The sequence below is a fragment of the Ailuropoda melanoleuca genome, chromosome 17 (assembly GCF_002007445.2).
Source record: "Ailuropoda melanoleuca isolate Jingjing chromosome 17, ASM200744v2, whole genome shotgun sequence".
NCBI lineage: Eukaryota > Metazoa > Chordata > Mammalia > Carnivora > Ursidae > Ailuropoda > Ailuropoda melanoleuca.
Genome location: NC_048234.1, coordinates 40510963 through 40531643, shown reverse-complemented (window position 1 = coordinate 40531643; position 20681 = coordinate 40510963). Strand labels below are relative to the sequence as shown.

The 20681-nt window shown below is 39.5% G+C and overlaps 1 protein-coding gene across 6 annotated transcripts in view; it reads left to right on the top strand.

Annotated features, from left to right (window-relative positions):
* The window catches only part of FANCC (FA complementation group C), a 282752-nt gene that overhangs the window by 25110 nt on the left and 236961 nt on the right, over nt 1–20681 (top strand). The window contains exon 2 of one of the 6 annotated variants that reach the window (XM_034646671.1): nt 129–179. The exons of 4 other annotated variants lie outside the window; for them this stretch is intronic. The gene's annotated coding sequence lies outside the window, so the exon portion shown is untranslated. Of the gene's footprint in view, nt 1–128; nt 191–20681 lie in introns of all 6 variants that reach the window. One more of the 6 variants, XM_034646669.1, reaches the window with a different exon arrangement.

Here is a 20681-nt window from a genome sequence, read left to right as displayed (position 1 = left end):
AATCTGAGCAGATACAAAAACCCTCTTTCTGTTTAAAAACTTTTCTCAGTTATTATAGGATTTTACTTCATTATCATCCATTTTTCTATCCTTTCTCTGATATTATATCTTTTTGTTTCTCTTTTTAGGTTTATTTCCTGCTTTTGGTGGTGGACATCATCTAGTATCTTCTTAAAAGGGTGTGTGGAAGGTGAGTTATTTTCTTGTCACTGCCTATTGAATGTGTTGTGATTGATTCTAGTCACACTTGACTGATGGTTTGATGGATATAAAATTCCATGTTAGAAATAATTTTCCTTCAGAAATGTGAAGGCATTGTTCTATTTCCTTCTACCTTCCAATGTTTTTATAATTTTATGATGATGTTCCATGGTGTACTTTGATGCTCTTTTCATCCATTGTGTTGAACACTTGGTTTGCCCTTTCAGTTTGGATATTCTTCTTTTTAGTTCTAAAAAAATTTGTGTTCACTGTATCCTCCCTTCCATTTTCTTTGGAGTCTCTTTATTTGGAATTTGACTTCCAGGACTGATCTTCTACATTGTCTTTTTTGCTCTACTCTTGAGACTTTTTTTAAACTTTAAATTCTTTATTTTCTATTTAGTATTGTATGTTTAATTTCCAAGATCATTCTCTGAATGTTCGTTTTGTTTAAAGATTTTATTTATTTGACAGGGAGAGAGACAGGCAGTGAGAGAGGGAACACAAGCAGGGGAAGTGGGAGAGGAAGAAGCAGGCTCCCATCGGAGGAGCCCGATGTGGGGCTCGATCCCAGAATGCTGGAATCACGCCCTGAGCCGAAGGCAGATGCTTAATGACTGAGCCACCCAGGCGCCCCTGAATGTTCGTTTAGTTAATATTCTCTCCTTATTTCATGGATATAGTATTATCTTCCCTGTACTATAAAGATATGAATGTTAAAACTTTTTGAAAAAGTTTTTAAAGTCTCTCCTTCCCCCATGTGACTTCCATGTTGCTTTCTCTCTGTATATTTTTTTATTTTAAATTTAGTTAATTAACGTATAGTGTATTATTAGTATTAGAGGTTGAGTTCAGCAATCAGTCTTATATAATACCCGGTATTCATTACATCACGTACCCTCCTTAATGTCCATCACCCAGTTACCCCATCTCCCACCCCCTCCCTCCCAGCAACCCTCAGTTTGTTTCCTATGATTAAGAGTCTCTTATGGTTTGTCTCCCTCTCTGGTTTTGTCTTGTTTTACTTTTTCTTTTCTTTCCCTGTGATTCTCTGTTTTGTATCTTAAATTCCACATATCAGTGAGATCATGTAATAATTGTCTTTCTCTGATTGACTTATTTCACTTAGCATAATACCCTCTAGTTCCATCCATGTCTTTGCAAGTGGCAAGATTTCATTTTTAGATGGCTGAGTAGTATTCTATATACACACAGACACACACGCACACACACACCACACCTTTATCCATTCTTCTGTCAACGGACATCTGGGCTCTTTCTGTAGTTTGGCTGTTGTGGACATTGCTGCTATAAACATTGGGGTAGATGTTCCCCTTCAGATCACTACATTCGTATCTTTTGGGTAAATACCTAGTAGTGTAATTGATGGGTCATAGGGTAGCTCTATTTTAAACTTTTTGAGGAACCTCCATACCATTTTCCAGAGTGGTTGCACCAGTTTGCATTCCTACAAACAGTGTAAGAGGGTTTCCATTTCTCCGCATTGTCACCAACACCTGCCATTTCCCGACTTGTTAATTGTAGCCGTTCTGACTGGTGTGAGGGGTATCTCATTGTGGTGTTGATTTGTATTTCCCCGATGTCGAGTGATGTGGAGCATTTTTTCATATGTCTGTTGGCCATTTCTATGTCGTCTTTGGAGAAATGCCTGTTCATCTCTTTTGCCCATTTCTTGATTGGATAATTTGTTCTTTGGGTTTGGAGTTTGATAAGTTCTTTATAGATTTTTAGATACTAGCCCTTTATCTTTGCAATTATCTTCTCCCATTTTGTCAGTTATCTTTTGGTTTTGTCGACTGTTTACTGTGCAAAAGCTTTTTTTCTTGATGAAGTCCCAATAGTTCATTTTTGCCTTTGTTTCCTTTGCCTTTGGAGATGTGTCTAGCAAGAAGTTGTTGCAGCTGTGGTCACAGAGCTCGCTGCCTGTGTTCTCCTCTAGGATTTTGATAGATTCCTGTCTCACATTTAGGTCTTTCATCCATTTTGAGTCTATTTTTGTGTATGGTATAAGAAAATGGTCCAGTTTCATTCTTCTGCATGTGGCTGTTCAGTTTTCCCAACACCATTTGTTGAAGAGACTTTTTTCCACTGGATATTCTTTCCATCTTTATCGAAGATTAGTTGACCATCGAGTTGAGGGTCCATTTCTGGGCTCTATTCTGTTCCATTGATCTATGTGTCTGTTTTTGTGCCAGTACCATGCTGTCTTGATGATTACAGCTTTGATATAAGAGAGCTTGAAGTCTGGCATTGTGATGCCCCCCCAGTTTTGGTTTTCTTTTTCAATATTCCTTTGGTTATTAGGGGTCTTTTCTGGTTCCATAGAAATTTTAGGATTATTTGTTCTAGCTCTGTGAAAAAAGTTGATGGTATTTTGGTAAGGATTGCATTGCATGTATAGATTGCTTTAGGTAGCATAGACATTTTAACAATATTTGTTCTTCCAATCCATGAGCATGGAACATTTTTCCATTTCTTTGTGTCTTCCTCAATTTCTTTCATGAGTGTTCTATAGTTTTCTAAATACAGATCCTTTGTCTCTCTGCTTAGGTTTATTCCTAGGTATCTTTTGGTTTTGGGTGCAGTGTGAATAGGATTGACTCCTAAATTTCTCTTTCCTCTATCCCATTGTTAGTGTATAATGCAACTTGTTTTTGTGCATTGATTTTATATACGGGCACTTTGCTAAATTCCTGTATGAGTTCTAGCAATTTTGGGGTGGAGTGTTTTGGGTTTTCCACAGAGTATCATGTCATCTGCAAAGAGTAAGAGTTTGACTTCTTTGCTTATTCAGATGTGTTTATTTCTTCTTGTTGTCTGATTGCTGAGGCTAGGACTTCTAGTACTGTGTTGAACAACAGTGGTGAGAGTGGACATCCCTGTCATGTTCCTGACCTTAGGGGGAAAGTTCTCAGTTTTTCCCCATTGAGAATGATATTTGCCGTGGGCTTTTCATATATGGCTTTTATGGTATTGAGGTATGTTCCCTCTATCCCTACACTGTGAAGAGGTTTTTTTGTTGTTGTTTTAGGTTTTATTTATTTATTTGACACAGAGAGAGAGCACAAGCAGGCAGAGGCAGAGGGAGAGGGAGAAACAGGCTCCCAGCTGAGCAGAGAGCTTGATGTGGGACTCGATCCTGGGTCTCCAGGATCATGACCTGAGCCGAAGGCAGACGGCTAACCGACTCAGCCACCCAAGCGCACCCCTGTGAAGAGTTTTAATCCAGAAAAGATGCTGTACTTTGTCAGATGTTTTTTCTGCATCTATTGAGAGGATCATATGGTTCCTGTCCTTTCTTTTATTAATGTAGTGTATTACATTGATTGATTTGCGAATGTTGAACCACCCTTGCGGCCCAGGAATAAATCCTACTTGATCGTGGTGAATAATCCTTTTAATGTATTGTTGGATCCTGTTGGCTAGTATCTTGGTGTGAATTTTGACATCCATGTTCATCAGAGATGTTGGTCTGTAATTTTTGTTTTTGGTGGCGTCTTTGTCTGGTTTTGGGATCAAGGTAATTTTGGCCTCATAGAACAGGTTTGGAAGTTTTCCTTTCATTTCTGTATTTTGAAACTGCTTCAGAAGAATAGGTATTAATTCTTCTTTAAATGTTTGGTAGAATTCCCCTGGGAAGCCATCTGGCCTTAGACTCTTGTTTGTGGGGAGACTATTGATTACTGCTTCAATTTCCTTGCTGGTTACAGGTCTGTTCAGGTTTTCTATTTCTTCCTGCTTCATCAGTTTTGGTAGTTTATACATCTCTAGGAATATGTCCATTTCTCCCAGATTGCCTAATTTGTTGGCATATAGTTGCTCATAATATTTTCTTATAATTGTTTGTATTTCTTCTGTGTTGGTTGTGACCTCTATTCTTTCATTCATGATTTTATTTTTTTGGGTCCTTTCTCTTTTCTTTTTCATAAGTCTGGCTAACGGTATATTGATCTTCCTAATTCTTTCAAAGAACCAGCTCCTAGTTTTGTTGGTCTGTTCTACTGTTCTTTTGGTTTCTACTTCACTGATTTCTGTTCAAATCTTTATTAATTCTTTTCTCCTGCTGGGTTTAGGCTTTATTTGCTGTTCTTTCTTCTGCTCCATTAGATGTAGGGTTAGGTTGTATATTCGAAACTGTTCTCATTTCTTGAGAAAGGTTTGTTTGCTGTATACTTCCCTTTTAGGACTGCCTTTGCTGCATCCCAAAGGTTTTGAACAGTTATGTTTTCATTTTCTTTTGTTCCATGAATTCTTTTAATTCTTTAATTTCTTGGTTGACCCATTCATTTTTCATTAGGATGCTCTTTATTCTCCATGTATTTGAGTTCTTTCCAAATTCCCTCTTGTGATTGAGTTCCAGTTTCAATGCATTGTGGTCCTAAAATATGCAGGGAATGATCCCAATTTTTTGGTACTGGTTGAGACCTGACTTGTGACCCAGTATGTGATCTGTTCTGGAGAATGTTCCATGTGCACTCGAGAAGAATGTGTATTCTGTTGCTTTAGGATGGAATGCTCTTAATATATCTTTGAAGTCCATCTGGTCCAGTGTGCATTCAAAGCCCTTGTTTCCTTGTTGATTTTCTGCTTAGATGATCTGTCCATTGCTGTAAGTGGGGTGTGAAAGTCTCAATTATCAATGTGTTTCTTTAACTTGTTATTGATTGGTTTATTTATTTGGCTACTCTCATGTTAGGGGCATAAATATTTATAATTGTTAGCTCTTCTGGTTGGCTAGGCCCTTTAATTATGATATAGTGTGCGTCCTTATCTCTTATTATAGTCTTTGGTTTAAAATCTAATTTGTTTGCTGTAAGGATTGCTACCCCAGCTTTCTTTTGATGTCCATTAGTATAATAAATGAATTTCTACTCCCTCACTCAGTCTGGAGGTGTCTTTGGCCTAAAATGAGTCTCTTGCAGACAGCATATCAAATGGTCTTGCTTTTTTATCCAGTCTCATACCCTGTGTTTTTTGATTGGGGCATTTAGCCCACTTACATCTGAGTAACTATTGAAAGATATGAATTTAGTGCCATTTTATTACCTCTAAAGTCACTGTTGCTGTATATTGTCTCTCTTCCTTTCTGGTCTATGTTACTTTTGGGCTGTTTGCTTATAAGAGCCCCTTTGTTTCTTGCAGGGCTGGTTTGGTGATCACAAAATCTTTTATTTTCTGTTTGTTCTGGAAGCTTTTTATCACACCTTCTATTTTGAATGACATCTTCGCTGGATAAAGTATACTTGGCTGCATACCTTTCTCATTTAATACCCTGAATATATCACGCCAGTCCTTTCTGGCCTGCCAGGTCTCAGTGGATAGGTCTGCTGCCTGTCTAATGTTTCTACCCTTATAGGTTACAGACCTCTTGTCCTGAGCTGCTTTCAGGATTTTTTCTTTGTCTCTGATATTTGCAAGCTTCACTACTATATGTCAAGTTGTTGACCTGTGTTTATTGATTTTGAGGGGGGTTCTCTTTGCCTCCTGGACTTGGATGCCTGTTTCCTTCCCCAGGTTAGGGAAGTTCTCTGCTATAATTTGCTCCAGTATACCTTTTGCCCCTCTTTCTCTCTTTCTTCTTCTGGGATCCCAATTACTCTAATTGTTTTTCTTTATGATATCGCTGATCTCTCAAATTCTCCCCTCATGATCCAGTAGTTGTTTATCTTTCTTTTTCTCGGCTTCTTCATTCTCCATCATTTGGTCTTTTATATCACTAATTCTCTCTTCTGCCTCATTTATCCTAGCAGTTAGAGCTTCCATTTTTTTATTGCATCTTATTAATAGCCTTTGTGATTTTGCCTTGATTAGATATTAGTTCTTTTATTTCTCTAGTTAAGGATTCTCTAGTGTCTTCTATGCTTTTGTCAAGTCCAGCTAATACCTTTATAATTGTTATTCTGAATTGTAGTTCTGACATATTAGTTATATCTATACTGATTAGGTCCCGAGCTGTCAATACTGCCTCTTCTTTGAGGTTAGTTTCTCTCTCTTGTCCCTCTGTCCAGAGAATAGATGAAGGAGAGAACAAAATACTAACGCAACAACAACTCCAGAGAAATACACACTAAACAAATCAGAAGGGACCTGAAAAAAAAATTGAGAAAAGAAAAGAGAATATAAACAGACAGGTGAACAGAACAGAGCAATACACTGGATCCTGTGTATGTTTTGGTCTGTTTGTTAGAAAACTAGATCCCAAAATTGTAAAGAAAGAAAAAATTATATATGTACAAAAATAAATACAATGAAAGGATAGAATGTAACTGTAAAAATAAAAATTAAATAACAAAAAAAAAGAATATAAACAGAGAGGTGAACAGAGCAGAGTGATACACTATATCCTGGGTGTATTTTGGTCTGTTCGTTAGAAGAAACTTCATACCAAAATTGTAAAGAAAGAAAAATTTATGTATATACAAAAACAAAATTAAATACAGTGGAAGGATAGAATGTAACTGTAAAGGGCACCTGGGTGGCTTAGTCAGTTAGGTGTGTGCCTTTGGCTTCATTCATGCTCCATGGTCCTGTGATGAGTCCTGCATTGGGTTCCCTACCCAGCGGGAGGGTCTGCTTCTCCCTCTCTCTCTGCCTACCACCCTCCCACTTGTGCTCTCTCTCTCTCTGTCTCTGAAATAAATAAATTAAATCTTAAAAAACAAAGAATGTATCTGTAAAGATGAAAATTAAAAGAGACATTAAAAAAAAAAAAAGAATAAGGGGCGCCAGGGTGGCTCAGATGGTTACGTGTCTGCCTTCAGCTCAGGTCGTGATCCTAGAGTCCTGGGATCGAGTCCCACATCAGGTTCCCCGCTCAGTGGGGAGTCGGCTTCTCCCTCTTCTTCTGCTGTTTCCCCTGCTTGTGCTCTCTTGCTCTCTCTGTTAAATAAATAAATAAAATCTTTTTAAAAAAGAATGAAATCAGACAGGTAAAGATAACAGAGAAATATACTAGATTCTGGTTGTATTTTGTTCTGTTTGTTAGAAGAAACTGCATCCCAGAATTGTAAAGAAAAAAACTTAACTATGTATACGAAAATAAATACAATGAAAGGATAGAATGTAACTGTGAAAATGAAAATTAAAATGACTTAAAAAGAGTTGATAAAATAAGAAATTGGTTGAAAAGGAAAGAGAAAAAAATTAAAATTGAAAGACTACAGAATCATGAGAAAAAAACCATGAATTCTATATACTATTTCCCCCTTGCACTGGTGTTTTGCAGTTCTGTGTGATCAGTAATCCTGGTCTTATCCAGATGTTTTTGCTGATCTTCTGGGCCAGGGACCTGTTGTGCTGATGCTCAGGTGTCTTTGCCCCGTGCCGAATTGCACCACCTTTGCATGGGCCGGGGGCAGGGGGGGCACCTAAGTAAGTGGCTCTGGATTGTTGTATGTGGTTTTTGTTCCCTTGAAGGTTTTCCACACCGTTTTTGAGGATGAGAATGAAAATGGCAGCCTCCCAATCTCTAGTCCTAGAGGCAAGAGCTTGTGCCCCCCACTCCTCAGTGTGCCCTCAGGGAAAAGCAGTCAATCACTCCTGTTTCTCTAGTCTCTGCCCACACTCCATGCTCACGTGGCCTGTGACCAAGCATTTTTATCTCAGGCATGCGACCTTGTTTTCGGTCTCCGAACCCTGCAGACTACTGTGGCAAGCCACTTCTCCCGGGGGAAGGAGGGGGTTTTGCTGCGGTTCAGCTGCTTGGTGGGCCCCTGCTTGGAGAGCGGTCTCCCCATAGTGCCAGGGTTTGTGGTTTATGGCAACACCAAGCTAAAAACCCATTCCTGGGCTCGTTGATTACAGCCACCTTTCCCCACACCGATGCCTGGGAACTCTGCTTCTCTCAGGCACCCCCGTTCTTTCTGTGAACGCAGGGATCCTGAGACCGCACTGTCCTACCTAGGATTCTGACCCACTTCGCCACCTTGAGCGCCTTTCAGGCAGACACGTCCCCCATTGGAGTAGACTTCTAAAAGTTCCAGTTTTGCTCTCTGCTGTTATATCACTTTCCAGTAGCTGGCTGATGGAAGCTCCCTCCCCCTGCTGGTTATCTTCCCATATATTGCCTTGGGTTCTCTGTAGCTCCTTCCTTGCAGAAAGTGGTTGCTTTTCTATTTGTAGAATTGCAGCAATTCTTTTCTTAGATGTCCAGTTGAGTTCACAGTTGTTCAGATGATTTGATCGCTATCTAGCTGAATTTCTGGGACCAGACAAAACTAAGGTCTCCTACTTCTCTGCCACCTTGGAAAGTCAGACCTATCTGTATATTTTGTTTTCCATCTTTTATGTTTGAGGTTTCTTCAGATGTCTGGTAATCAGCCCTTGGTTGTATGCTTGTATTTAGAACAGGGAACTAAAAATCTCATTGGAAGTTCTGAGTGCATGGGAGATACTTAACTGACTTAGATTCCCATTAAGATGTTCAGGCTGGGCTGAATGTTGGGGAACTCTCCCATATCAGTATTATTAGATATTTATTCTTCGGCTTATTAGAGTTGCTTGTCATCTGTAAGCCAGACTACCATTGTTCTAAAGCCTGAGTGGGGTAGAAAACTCAGGGTGGGATACAGATTTCAGCATTCAGTATCCCAGTTTACACATTGCTATTTAACTCCCAACCTTGCCCCTCTACCCCGCTCTAGCCCCTGCTTGTGGCACTGTGGCTCTGCCAGTGTCTGTTGACTTCTGGTCCAGAGACCTTCTGTTTTATCATCTCCAGAGAATAAACTACCTCTTTTTGGTCACGTTGGGGGCCGGGCTGCCAGGAGTTGGAATGAAGCTGTGGAGCTCTAACTGCCTCTTAGATAGCCTTTAAACTAGTTGCTTTATTTTAGGTTACCCTTCATCTCTATTTCTAGATGCCCCAGATCTCTTCATTCCCTGATCCTATTAGGGATGTAAATGGGATGTAAAATTGTCTGGGTGTAGCTCTGTTGCAGTCCTTCTCAGATTCTGGTTTCTTCTGTCTATTAAGTTAGTCACCATTGGTCTGCCACTTTCTAGCTTGTCAAATTCTATTGCTGTTTTCTCCTTTTCTATTCTCTTCATCCTTGTAAATTTATGCCTTAAAAAAATTGAAAAGTAAATTCCTTTATTTTCATCATTGAACAGTTTCAGAGAGGAATGAAACCTGTTTATGTTTAGTCTGCCATCCTTACCTGGAAATTCCTCCAGCAAATAGCCCTTTTCTTTTGTTTTTCTTAAATGATATAATTTCTAAAGTTTAAACCTTCATACACATTTTATCCCTAAAATGGCTAGCTGGTTATTCTAAACCATTTTTTGAAAATTCTGATTCATGTAGAACTAATAAATTGAGATTACCAGTAGTGATATTTCTACATGCAGCTGGGCTGCCAGCATGGTGCTCCATTGTGTTTGCTGCAGGTCTGATAGATGGGTGATGATATTAATTTATTGAATGAACATTTATTAAGTGGATGGTATGTGTATAGCTTTGCACCAGGCTCTACTGTAATAGTGAAGTACTAAATAGGAACAGTGTAGGCTGGAATACCAAAAAGACATGTTGAGGAAAGAATTCAAGTAGTCTTCTATAACTTTGGATTGCTGTGATATAGTAGCTTTAGACATACCAATGGAATTGTAAAACAAAAAGACCTAGATGATCTTTTTGAACATAAGTGTCAAGAAGACTATCTGTTTGAGTGATTGGTAAGATCCATAGATATATTTATCCTGTAGGTGTTTGGGGGTAAGATTCTGGGGCTTAGGACAGGTGACAGAGCTGAAGTCAAAGAAGTACGGATTGTAGGTAGAAGCTCAAGTTAGGGAAGTAAATGGAATGTTCTATGGAAAGTGAGGTGAAAGAGGCGGAACATGGAGACCCGTGGAGCATTGACATTTAAGCCTATTTGGAGGAAGAAGAAGCTTATAGGCAGATAGGAGTGCTCTGCAGCTTTTACCCTTGCAGAAAGATCAAGTAAAATGACGCTCAGTATGGAGAAGTGCCTGGGAATGCCATTTTTACTAAAAAATGTAGGAAATGAACATCTTTATATTTAAAAAAAAACAAAACTGCTGCTATCTTTTAGAGCATATTCACCCCAGTTACAGAAGTACTGATATACAGAGAGCTGATGGTAATCTCAACCTGAGTGATTGTGATAATTGTAGAAAATTGACGGGATAAGGCCAGGGCTGGGAGAATTATGGGTTGGAGTGGAACTTGGGAAGATTAAAATATAAGAATATCGGGTTCTTTTACTAGGGTAGATGTTTGGTGATATGCATTAAGAAGTGGATTGAAGTGTCAGATGTCTTCCAGACTACTCCAACTTTGATGATTCACTAGGAAAACTTCACATAATTCAGCATGTAGTTGTCCTCACGATTATGATTTGTTATAGGGAAAGGATACCAAGCAAAATCAGCAATGGGAAAAGGTGCATAGGATGAAGTCAGGAGAAAACGAGGTACAAGCTTCTAAGAGTCCTTTCCCTATAGAGTCACAAAGGACACATTTCCTCCAGCAGAATTGTGATAACATGTGTGAAATGTCATCCATCAGAGAAGCTCATTAGAGTCAATGCCCAAGGTTTTTATTGGGGGCTGGTCAAATAGTCATCCTTTGCCTAGCAGGTACCGAATTCCAGACCCTCAGAAAGAAAGCAAATGTTCAGTGTAAATCACATTGTCGGTATAGTTTAGGCACTGTGAGTCCCACTTATTAGTTAGGGAGGTGGGAACTTTTCTATTACCCAAGTTTCCAGAGTCTAGCCAAGCGCCAGTGTTACAAACAGTCCTTTCTGAGGAGAGCAGTTTCAGGCCTACTGTGTTAACTCTTTTTTTTGCACAATCATGTTAGGAGTTAAGAAGCCAGTTTTGAGGCTCAAAGTTAAGTTTTAATCTTGGTAAATTGCAGAAGTGTCTGAAAGCAGGGTTAAAGCCTTACACGGGTGTAAACTGGTGGTATGGTTAAGAGTAGGCAGAAGACTAAGTCTCTGGAAGGTCATGAATTAAGGGTGAGAAATATATTCCATGGAATACTGCAACTCATGATAAGAAAGCTAGTTTTGGGTGAGTGGAGGGCTGTGCTATGGCCTGAATTCTACCTGCCCATTGCCCCATTCATATGTTGAAGCCCTAACTCCCAAAGTGACTGTGTTTGGAGATGGGGCCTTTAGAGAGGTAATTAAGGTTAAATGAAGTCATAAGGGTGGGGTCCTAATCTGGTTTGGTGCAAGGATTGGTACCTTAAAAGAAGGGGAAGTGCGATCTCTTTCTCTGCATGTGCACAAGAAAGAGCATACAGAGAGATGGTGGCCATCCACAAGCCAGGAAGAGGAGCCTCACTAGGAACCAAGTTATCCAGAACCAGATCCAGATCATGGGCTTTCTGGCTTCTACAACTAAGAAAATAAATTTGTGTTGTTACCCACACTCTATGGTTTTTTGTTATGGTAGCCTGAGCAGACTAGGGCAGTGTGGGATCAGATGAGGACCTCAGCTTTATCAAGGTGAACTCTGTGTGGAGCAAGAGAATATTAACATGGCACTGGGTTTCTGTTTTCATTGGTTTTTTGGTGTTTTGTTGATTCTTCTTTTGTCTTTGCTTTTAGCTGATTCATCCACATACCACTCTTTGAATTAGCACAAGTTATTAACCCAGGATTCTAGATCTGTCCCATCTAGCACCATAGTCAACGGCCACATTTGATCATATAAATTTAAATTAGACTTAAATAAAATAAATTAATTTCTTCAGTTGCACCTGCCACATTTCATGTGTTCAATAGCCACATGTGGCTAGTGGCTATCATAGTGGATGACATAGATATGGATAGAACATTGCCATCATTGCATAAAGTCTTGCCAGGCAGCACTTTTTAGATGGTTGCTTCACACTTCTCTCCTCTCTCCTTTATTTTCTGCCTCAGTGGTTCTGAACTTTTCCAGGTTCAAGGCATACTCATGAATACTGAAATTTTTGGTGGGCATCCTTAAAGGTTTAAAACAACACTAAGAAATGAACAACGGTTGCAGTGTAAATTCTGGTAAAGCATAATATGTCAAGCAGAGCCTATAACAATATCTGCAGTTATCATGGTATTCATTTGGTCACTCTTCTGCAGTATGTGCCTTTAGAAGAGATGCTTTCTACCCCTACTGGGTTTGCTTCTATATTTGTAGGACAAAGAACTTGGATAAGCACGCATTTATTCTCTGACACCTGCTTTCCTGTTTTATTCTCCTGGAGGGGGTAAGTACAGATGCTTTAAAAGGAAGCATCAGTGATCAGGCTGCTTTGCTGAGCACTGATTAGTGTTGAGGACTCATAGGCCAAGGGGAGGTTGGTGAAAGCTGCAAACAACCTGGCATTATTCGGAACAGATTGTTTTCATGAGATAATAAATATAATGGTGGTCAGAAGGGTCATAATTCTCCCTGGTACCCATTCTACCTGTCCATGTCATTGTATGTGGGAACTGTTCTCAAGAATCCTCAAAACAGCCTTATGAGGTAGGTATTATTTCATTGCTGAAGCCAAGTGAAGGCAGCACTCAGAAATTTCATATAATTTGCCCTGGGTCACCGAGCTAGTAAATAGAGATTCTGGATTCAGACCTTTCCGTTGGTCTTCACAGTTTGTGTTTTTTCCACCATAAGGCAGCTGGGCTTGGCCATGGCCCCATTTCCCCACTGGGTGGGAATAGGTCTCTCAAAGCTGTGTTCAGTGTGAAAGGGGTTCTTTGTAAATTCCGTACACACTTAAGGTAAAGACTGAATGACCTGGAAGGGGATAGTTTTCCTTTTATTTTAAGGGATTGTTGTTATTTTTATTTTAATTACGTTGAAAACACAATTCTTTTTTTAAAAGGAAAAATCACTCATAATACCAGCACTTATTTTGGAACATTTAAAGACTTTTCCTATACTTATACAGACGTATTTTTACAAAAAATGTTGTGTCTCATACATATTTGTCTGCAGCTTCCTCATTTGACTTAAGAATTTAGGATGAACGTCTCTCCAAGTAAGTCAGGAATAGTCTTTGTGCAGTTAACTGCTCTGTTACTTTAAAAATGTGTTTTTAAAATGGTTATTGTTATACCCGCTTTAAGGACTCTTCTCCATTTTAGCCTCTAGGTCTGTTTTTTCTTTGTGTGTTGTTACTAAGAAACAATTGCAAGACAGGAACAAAGTCTTAAGTTTGGTGGCACTCAGTACCAAATAATTCCAGATGTTTGCTTTTTCCTGCATATAGAAAGAACTCAGTCTGATTCTGTGTTTGCTCTTCTCATTCTCCCTTGTCTTTATTCCTCTTCCTTTCATTTAATTTTAACCTCAATACCAGACTTGTTTTGTGCAGTCTTTGGCCTGCTGTTGTGCTGTCTTTGCCGCTGGCTTTCCCTCCAGCCCCCAGTCGCTGATGTGTTTCTTGGCAGAGAAAAGAAATGATGGTGGTCCTCTCCGTTGACTCAGGAGCACCCCAAGTCAGCAGTAATACTTGGCATAACAAGTACCAGGGTGGGATAACCACACGTCCCTGGCCTGGGATTTAAAAGTTGTTAGTTGTCCTGTGAGCTGTGGTTTGCGATCGACTTAAGCAAGAGATTGAATTTATTTCTTACAGGATTCTTTTTCTTGGTCATTGTCTGATATTATTGCCTCATTTATTATTTATTTTATTCCCTTTTATTATCTTTGGCTCAGATTTTCCTTTTAGTCATTTTTCTTTGATCATTTTTTCTTCTCCTTTCTGCTTCTGATTTTTCAGACTTCTTACCCCCCCTTTTTTTTTTTAAGACTTCTTCCCTTTTTTAAATTAGTCTTCTGCTAATCAGATTTTCCTTCCGAATCTAATCTGATTTTTCATTGGATGGGGACAGGGAGAGTGAGGTGAGGAAAGTGGTGGTAAATATGCCACCTGCTATGTGTTTAATATAAAACAAGGTATTAAGGAACCTAGTTCCTTTTTTATTCATTGTATTTGGAAGACCATAGAATCAGCTGGACACTAATATCATGTGGCTTTTGTGTGGAGTCTTACAAAAAGAAGACTGATAAGTCCCTACTTCCTAGGAGTTCAGGACACATCGTGGGAGGAAGGACCAGCCCACGTAGGAGATGTAAGAAAAATATGTCAGCAAAGGTAAACCAACATGACAGTAAGAAACTGTACTATCAGACACATACATTGTGAATGGATGATAGAGAAAAACGGGAAAACTTTCAGAAGCAGATGAGTTTTCAGCATACAGGGGTGTTTTATGTCAGTGATAAATAGAGCTACTTTTATTCGAAGAAAGGTTAAATATCGACTGAGGGTTAGAACCTGTTCTGGGGCTTGGAAAATAAGGTTTTGTATTCGGAAGACAATTAAACATGGCTGACAACTTTTTACTAAAATGTGGTCTGTGGATATTTATTGTATCTAGCAATAGCACACTTGTTAATGAAGCACTCAAAGAGATATACAGATGAATCAGATAAAATTTCTTAAAATAGCGTGTTTTTTTGTCTTTGGGGAAATCCTAGTAGAAACTGGAAAATTTTCAAGTTTTATTATCTCTCATTACAAATTATAGGAATTTTGATACTGTCCAGCAAAAAATTCAGTAGATTTTAAAAACTAGTTATTAATTGACCTCAGTTCTGCACATTTTTGTTGTTTTGCAAGAGAACCCTTAAGGTTCAAATCAAGTTAAAAGTAGGGTAAATGGTATGTGCCTGTAAGGTCAGACTGAAACTGTACTTTTTCCTGTCAACACTTGAGTAGAAAAAAACTAGTTTAAGAACTTGACTACAGTTTAGAATCTTACACAAAACCACATATACTATACTACTTTTAAAGCCTGGAACCAAAATGTAGAATCATTTTGTTTTATAGCACTTAAAACTACATCTGATATTACTCTCTGTCTGTGCTGTCCTGATATAGCTTTTGGATTGCATTAGTGGTACAAGAATGATTCTTGTATTTAAGTGTAACGTACGTTGCTTGACTGCACAGATGGTATCAGTTTTGAATCTACTAAGTAAAAGAAAACTAGAACAACAATGATTTTGCCAGTTCGTTTTTACTGATTTTTATTTATTTTGGATGACTATATCTTTGTAAAGGTGGCAGACTGAACCTGGAAACTAGAGCCAAGAACAGAGTGGGTGGGCGCCCCTCCTGTTCCTTACCACACGTCTGCTAATTTTTCCCGGGAGAAATAGTGCAAGACTGCTCCCTAACATAGCTACTATCATGATTAGCCCCCCTCCCCTCCTTGTTTCTTCAATTAAATGTCCACAGGTCAGTTAAACCCTCCATAGTTCTTGTATCTCATTTTTCCATGGCCCAGTCCTTTTTTCTCATTCTCCCTGGATCATGTCATCCATTTCCATGGCTTTAATTACCTTCTATGTGTTGATAGTTCTCACATCTATGTCTTTAGCTCAGATCTGTCTCCTAAGCCTTCATATTCATATAGCCTATTGCTTATTGGACATTTTCGAGTGGATGCCCCAAGTATCTTGCACTGAGCGTGCCCTAAACTGAGCTCATCTTTTTATCCAAGTAAGTCCTTAGTTCTCTGTTCCCTCCTTTAGTACGTGATGGTACCGTGCACCTCATTTCCTCATCAAAAACCTGAGCACCCTCGTATTTCCTCCTATTCCTTTTTTGCTGTGTTCAGTCAGACACTAAATATCATACACTCTACCTCTTAAGTGGCTTTCATATCTAGGAGCTTTTCTTCATTCTTTCATGCCGCTTAACTGGGCCTGAGGTAACTAGAAGACAGTCTTCCTGTCTCCCCTTCTAGCCCATTTTCTTTTTTTTTTTTTTAAAGATTTTATTTATTTATTCGACAGAGATAGAGACAGCCAGCGAGAGAGGGAACACAAGCAGGGGGAGTGGGAGAGGAAGAAGCAGGCTCATAGCAGAGGAGCCCTGATGTGGGGCTCGATCCCATAACGCCGGGATCACGCCCTGAGCCGAAGGCAGACGCTCAACCGCCGTGCCACCCAGGAGCCCCATTCTAGCCCATTTTCTACACTGCTTCTGTATGATCTTTCTAAAACACAAATCTGATTATATCACTTTGGTGCTAAAAATTCTTCAGTGGTTTCCTGTTGCTCTTACAGGAAAGTCCAAGGTCCTGACCACATCTTATAAGGTCCTTTGAATTCATCTATTGCTTGCCTGAGCAAGGTGACAGCCTTGGTTAGATTTACTTTATAGCCTGAAGTCCCCGTAACACCGTTCATGACACTTTCTTTTCTTATGAGAAGCAAGAAATTTTTACTATGGTCTCTTGTCCCTTAGTAAGCCCCTGTCAGATCTGTGTACCCCTCTTCCTACAGATCTAGCGTACATAGTGGAGCAGGCAGTTATAATGGTTGGCAGCCTCCCCTGAGAAGTCTCCATCTAGAAGTTGTGCCTGATGTTGTCTTAATGTTTATATTATAAACTATAGAGAGTCTGTCTATTGATCCTGGCCCGGACAAAGTAATGGAGGTGATTAGATGCCGCCACGGCCTGTCATTTTGGGGTAGTAAATAGAACAGGTAATAAAAGAGGTCCCTGGGTGGCTCAGTCGGTTAAGCGTCTGCCTTCGGCTCAGGTCATGATCCCAGGGTCCTAGGATCAAGCCCCGTGTCAGGCTCCCTGTTCAGTTGGAGAGCCTGCTTCTCCCTCTCCCTCTGCCCCCCGACCCCCACTCATGCTCATTCTATTTCAAATAAATAAATAAAATCTTAAAAAAAATAAAGAACAGGTAATAAAAGAGTTAACCATCTGCTTTTTTTTTTTTTTTAAAAAGATTTTATTTATTTATTTGACAGAGAGATAGAGCCAGACAGCACAAGCCGGGGAGGGGGGATGGCAAAGGGAGAAGGAGAAGCAGGTTCCCTGCGCTCCCCGCTGAGCAGGGAGCCTGAAGTGGGGGTTGCTCCCAGGACCCTGGGATCATGACCTGAGCTGAAGGCAGATGCTTAACCAACTGAGCCATCCAGGTGCCCCCTATCTGCTCCTTTTGAAGCAGTTTTCCAAACAGGCCAACAGAGATTGGCTCTAGGATGTGGACATTATTTCTTCCCTAAGAGAATGGGATTCCTGAAAGTCTTGGGAAAAGAAGGAAGGAACAAAGGAAGGAACTTCACCAGTAGAGGGATAAAAATGGTGAGGTCAAAGTACAGAAGCATGGGGGTGCCTGGGTGGCTCAGCTAGTTGAGCATCTGATTCTTTTTTTTTTTTTTAAAGATTTTATTTATTTATTCGACAGAGATAGAGACAGCCAGCGAGAGGGGGAACACAAGCAGGGGGAGTGGGAGAGGAAGAAGCAGGCTCATAGCGGAGGAGCCTGATGTGGGGCTCGATCCCATAGCGCCGGGATCACGCCCTGAGCCGAAGGCAGACGCTTAACCGTTGTGCCACCCAGGCGCCCCTGAGCATCTGACTCTTGGTTTTGGCTCAGGTCATGATCTCATGGGTCGTGGGATTGAGCTGCATGTCGGGCTTCGTGCTCAGTGGGTAGTCTGCTTGAAGGTTCTCTCCCTCTGCTCCTCCCCAACTTTTGCGTGTGTACATGTGTGCGTGTTCTTTCTCTCTTTAAATAAATAAATCTTTAAAAAAATACAAAAACATTAATAGAGTAATCTTTCAGCTGGTCTCTATCTCTAGATACCCTAAAATGTTTGTTTTCACTATTGAAAAAGAAGTCAACTGTAGGCCTTTCCCGGAGAAGGGAGTAATCCCTGATTTTGGCAAGATTCTAAAACAATTGTATTATGTCTTGTTGGTCTGTGCTTTGTCTAAAGACAGGTCCTGTTGCCTCAGTTTTTTACAATTGCTCTTCTCTCTGCTTAGAACATTCTACGTGCTGTTCACTTAATGAACCTTTGCATATGGTTCAGGTCTGTTTCCCTGTAAACCTTCCTTGACATCCTAAGTCTGGGTTAAGTGCTCTGCTGAATCTCCCGTACCATAGAATGCTTCTTATACTGCAGCTTTAGTTTATGTTTTAAGTTCAGTGGGTATAACTAATTTTATCATTTGAAATGAAGGGGGTTTCAACAATGTTTTCAAGAGGATTGAGTCATGAGACGTTTCTCCACTCCTGAAACTACTAAAGCCATGAATTTTCTTTGAACCTAATTACAATTTTGAAATATTTGTAATATAGCAAACCGTAAGATACTCAGTGAATGAGAGGCCTGCCATAGTGCAGTTGTGAATGTTTTGAATGTGAATGCCAGTGTTCATGTTTGATATTTTTTATTTTGGTATATATTCCACCTGTCAAGCCAGCCCAGTTGTCCTAACATAGGATGTGTGCTTGTTTGACTATCTTAATATACCCTGCATTTTCTCTTTCTGTCTTAACACCCAAATTCTGCCTAAAACTTCTTAGCCTCTTTAACACTTAGGCTCTCCCTTGCTTCCTGACAGATTCATTAACCATGTATTTTTCCTAAGGTAGTGTTGTCTGAAACTGTTGTTTCTGAAGTACTCTTATTTCTATGCTCAGGAGAATTTAATATGCCTGAAATGTTGTGATCCACAAAGGGTATGTAATTTCCTAATTTATACTTTCCTAAAACCCTATTGAAAAAATCCAAATGAATTACCATTGAATAAGAAAAAAAATGTCTTAACAAAGGACTATGGGTTTGATATAGTATGTAAAGGAGCAATGAAAACAGTATAGTTCTTTTGTCTGTGATGTTTTTTTCACTTAGTTTACCAAAGTCATCTTTGATATCCAGAAGACATCTGGCTCTTCATTATTTTTCTGGAAATGAAGCCTCCTCATATGTGAAATCAGTGTATTTTTATCCTTATGTCATTTTAAATTGGAATTAATGTAGAGGAGTTTTAATATACAGCAGACTTGATATTTTTAGATTTAGCTTGTCCAGTTTTGACTGCAGTTGATCTAAAAAATGGATGACATACACTGAATTCTGGTTTTGCTAAGACTCATATTTGAGTAGTAGGTACTGTGAGTCAGGTTTAGGGGCACGAGGCATTGACATAGTCAGTAAGCCTACCTCAGCCCTCAGAACCTGCTCTCAGGGCAGCTTTGCTCTCCACCCGTCATCAGAGCTTATACCTTAGTTCTCACGAAGTAATAGAGCATTTGTTCATAGTTTCATAAAGAAAGCCAGTCACTAGTCCTATTGATGAAAGAAAAGAGAAAACCTTACGATCTAAGAAAATATTGGTTCTTGGTGTGAACTCTAAAGTTTTGGATAAATTAAAGACTACGATGTCTAATTAAATTAGAGTTATGAACTAAAATGTGAATGAGTCCGTGGAAGTCATCAAGTTGGTGAACCTGTTTCAGCGAGTACCCTTGCCAGGGGAATATTGCTCAAGTGAATGAGAAAATGTAGAAGTTGGGTAGATGATTAGTTTGTGCTATGAGTATATGAAGAATTCATTATTCTTTATGGCAGTATTCTGTAGAAGGTCAGGGCTGGATAACAGATATGAAATATTCAGTATCGAAGTATCAGTGTGAGTCCAGTTTGACTTCATAATTTTTAGACATGATTTTCTTTGTGTAACACAAAGTTAATGTGAAGCATCAACCAATCATAGTGCTAGGGACAAGTTTCCTCTTGCATCCAAGAAGGTGAAGATGTTACAGACTGGAAATGTGCTCTACACAGATGACAAAGATGGAGACAGAGATGGTGATGAGGAATTATGAGTAAGCTGTGTGTGACGTTCATGACTCCAGTGAGGTAGTCTAATATTAGGAGTTGCTAAGTGACATGTTCATCACTTGTGATGTAGTAATGAAGTGGAGCTTTAAGAATGCCTGAGCAGGAAATTTCTTATTAGCCTCATGTAAAGAAATTTATAAAAAGCTAGAAAGGGGAAAAATAGTTAAGTGTTCTTAAAAAAGCATCTACCACTTTTTTGGTTCTCCTTCATGCCTTTCGCATTTTAGTTTAAAATTGTCTGCTTTGTCTTTTTTCCGCTGCCTGTTTTGTTCCTGATATTATTTCTGATGGCCACCACAAGGTCAGAAGAACCTCACTGCAAGTTTATAACATGCTCTTTTGGATGTTTCATCTTGGGTGCAGCTGTAAGGCATGAATAGCCTTATAAAGCATTGTTGTTCATCATTTAGAGTCACTTTGGTACCTCTCAGTTCAGTGAATGGATGCTCCGTCCTTCTGTAGTAGTGATGTTATATAACATTGAGTAGATATTAGTAGCAGAATTTTATATGACTCGGCTTTTATTTATTGAGGCAAAATTTACAAAGATCATTGTTTGAACCATTTTGAAGCATGTAATTCATTAACATTAAGTGCACTCAACGTTGTACAACCGTTACCAATTCCTAATTCTAGAACATTTTCACTGTCCCCCAAAAGAAACCCTTTATCCAGTAAGCAGTCACTCCCCAGTCCCCACTTAACCTCTCCCTCACCCTAGCCCATGGCAACCACTAATCTGCTTGTGTCCCAGTGGATTTGCCTTTCCTGAT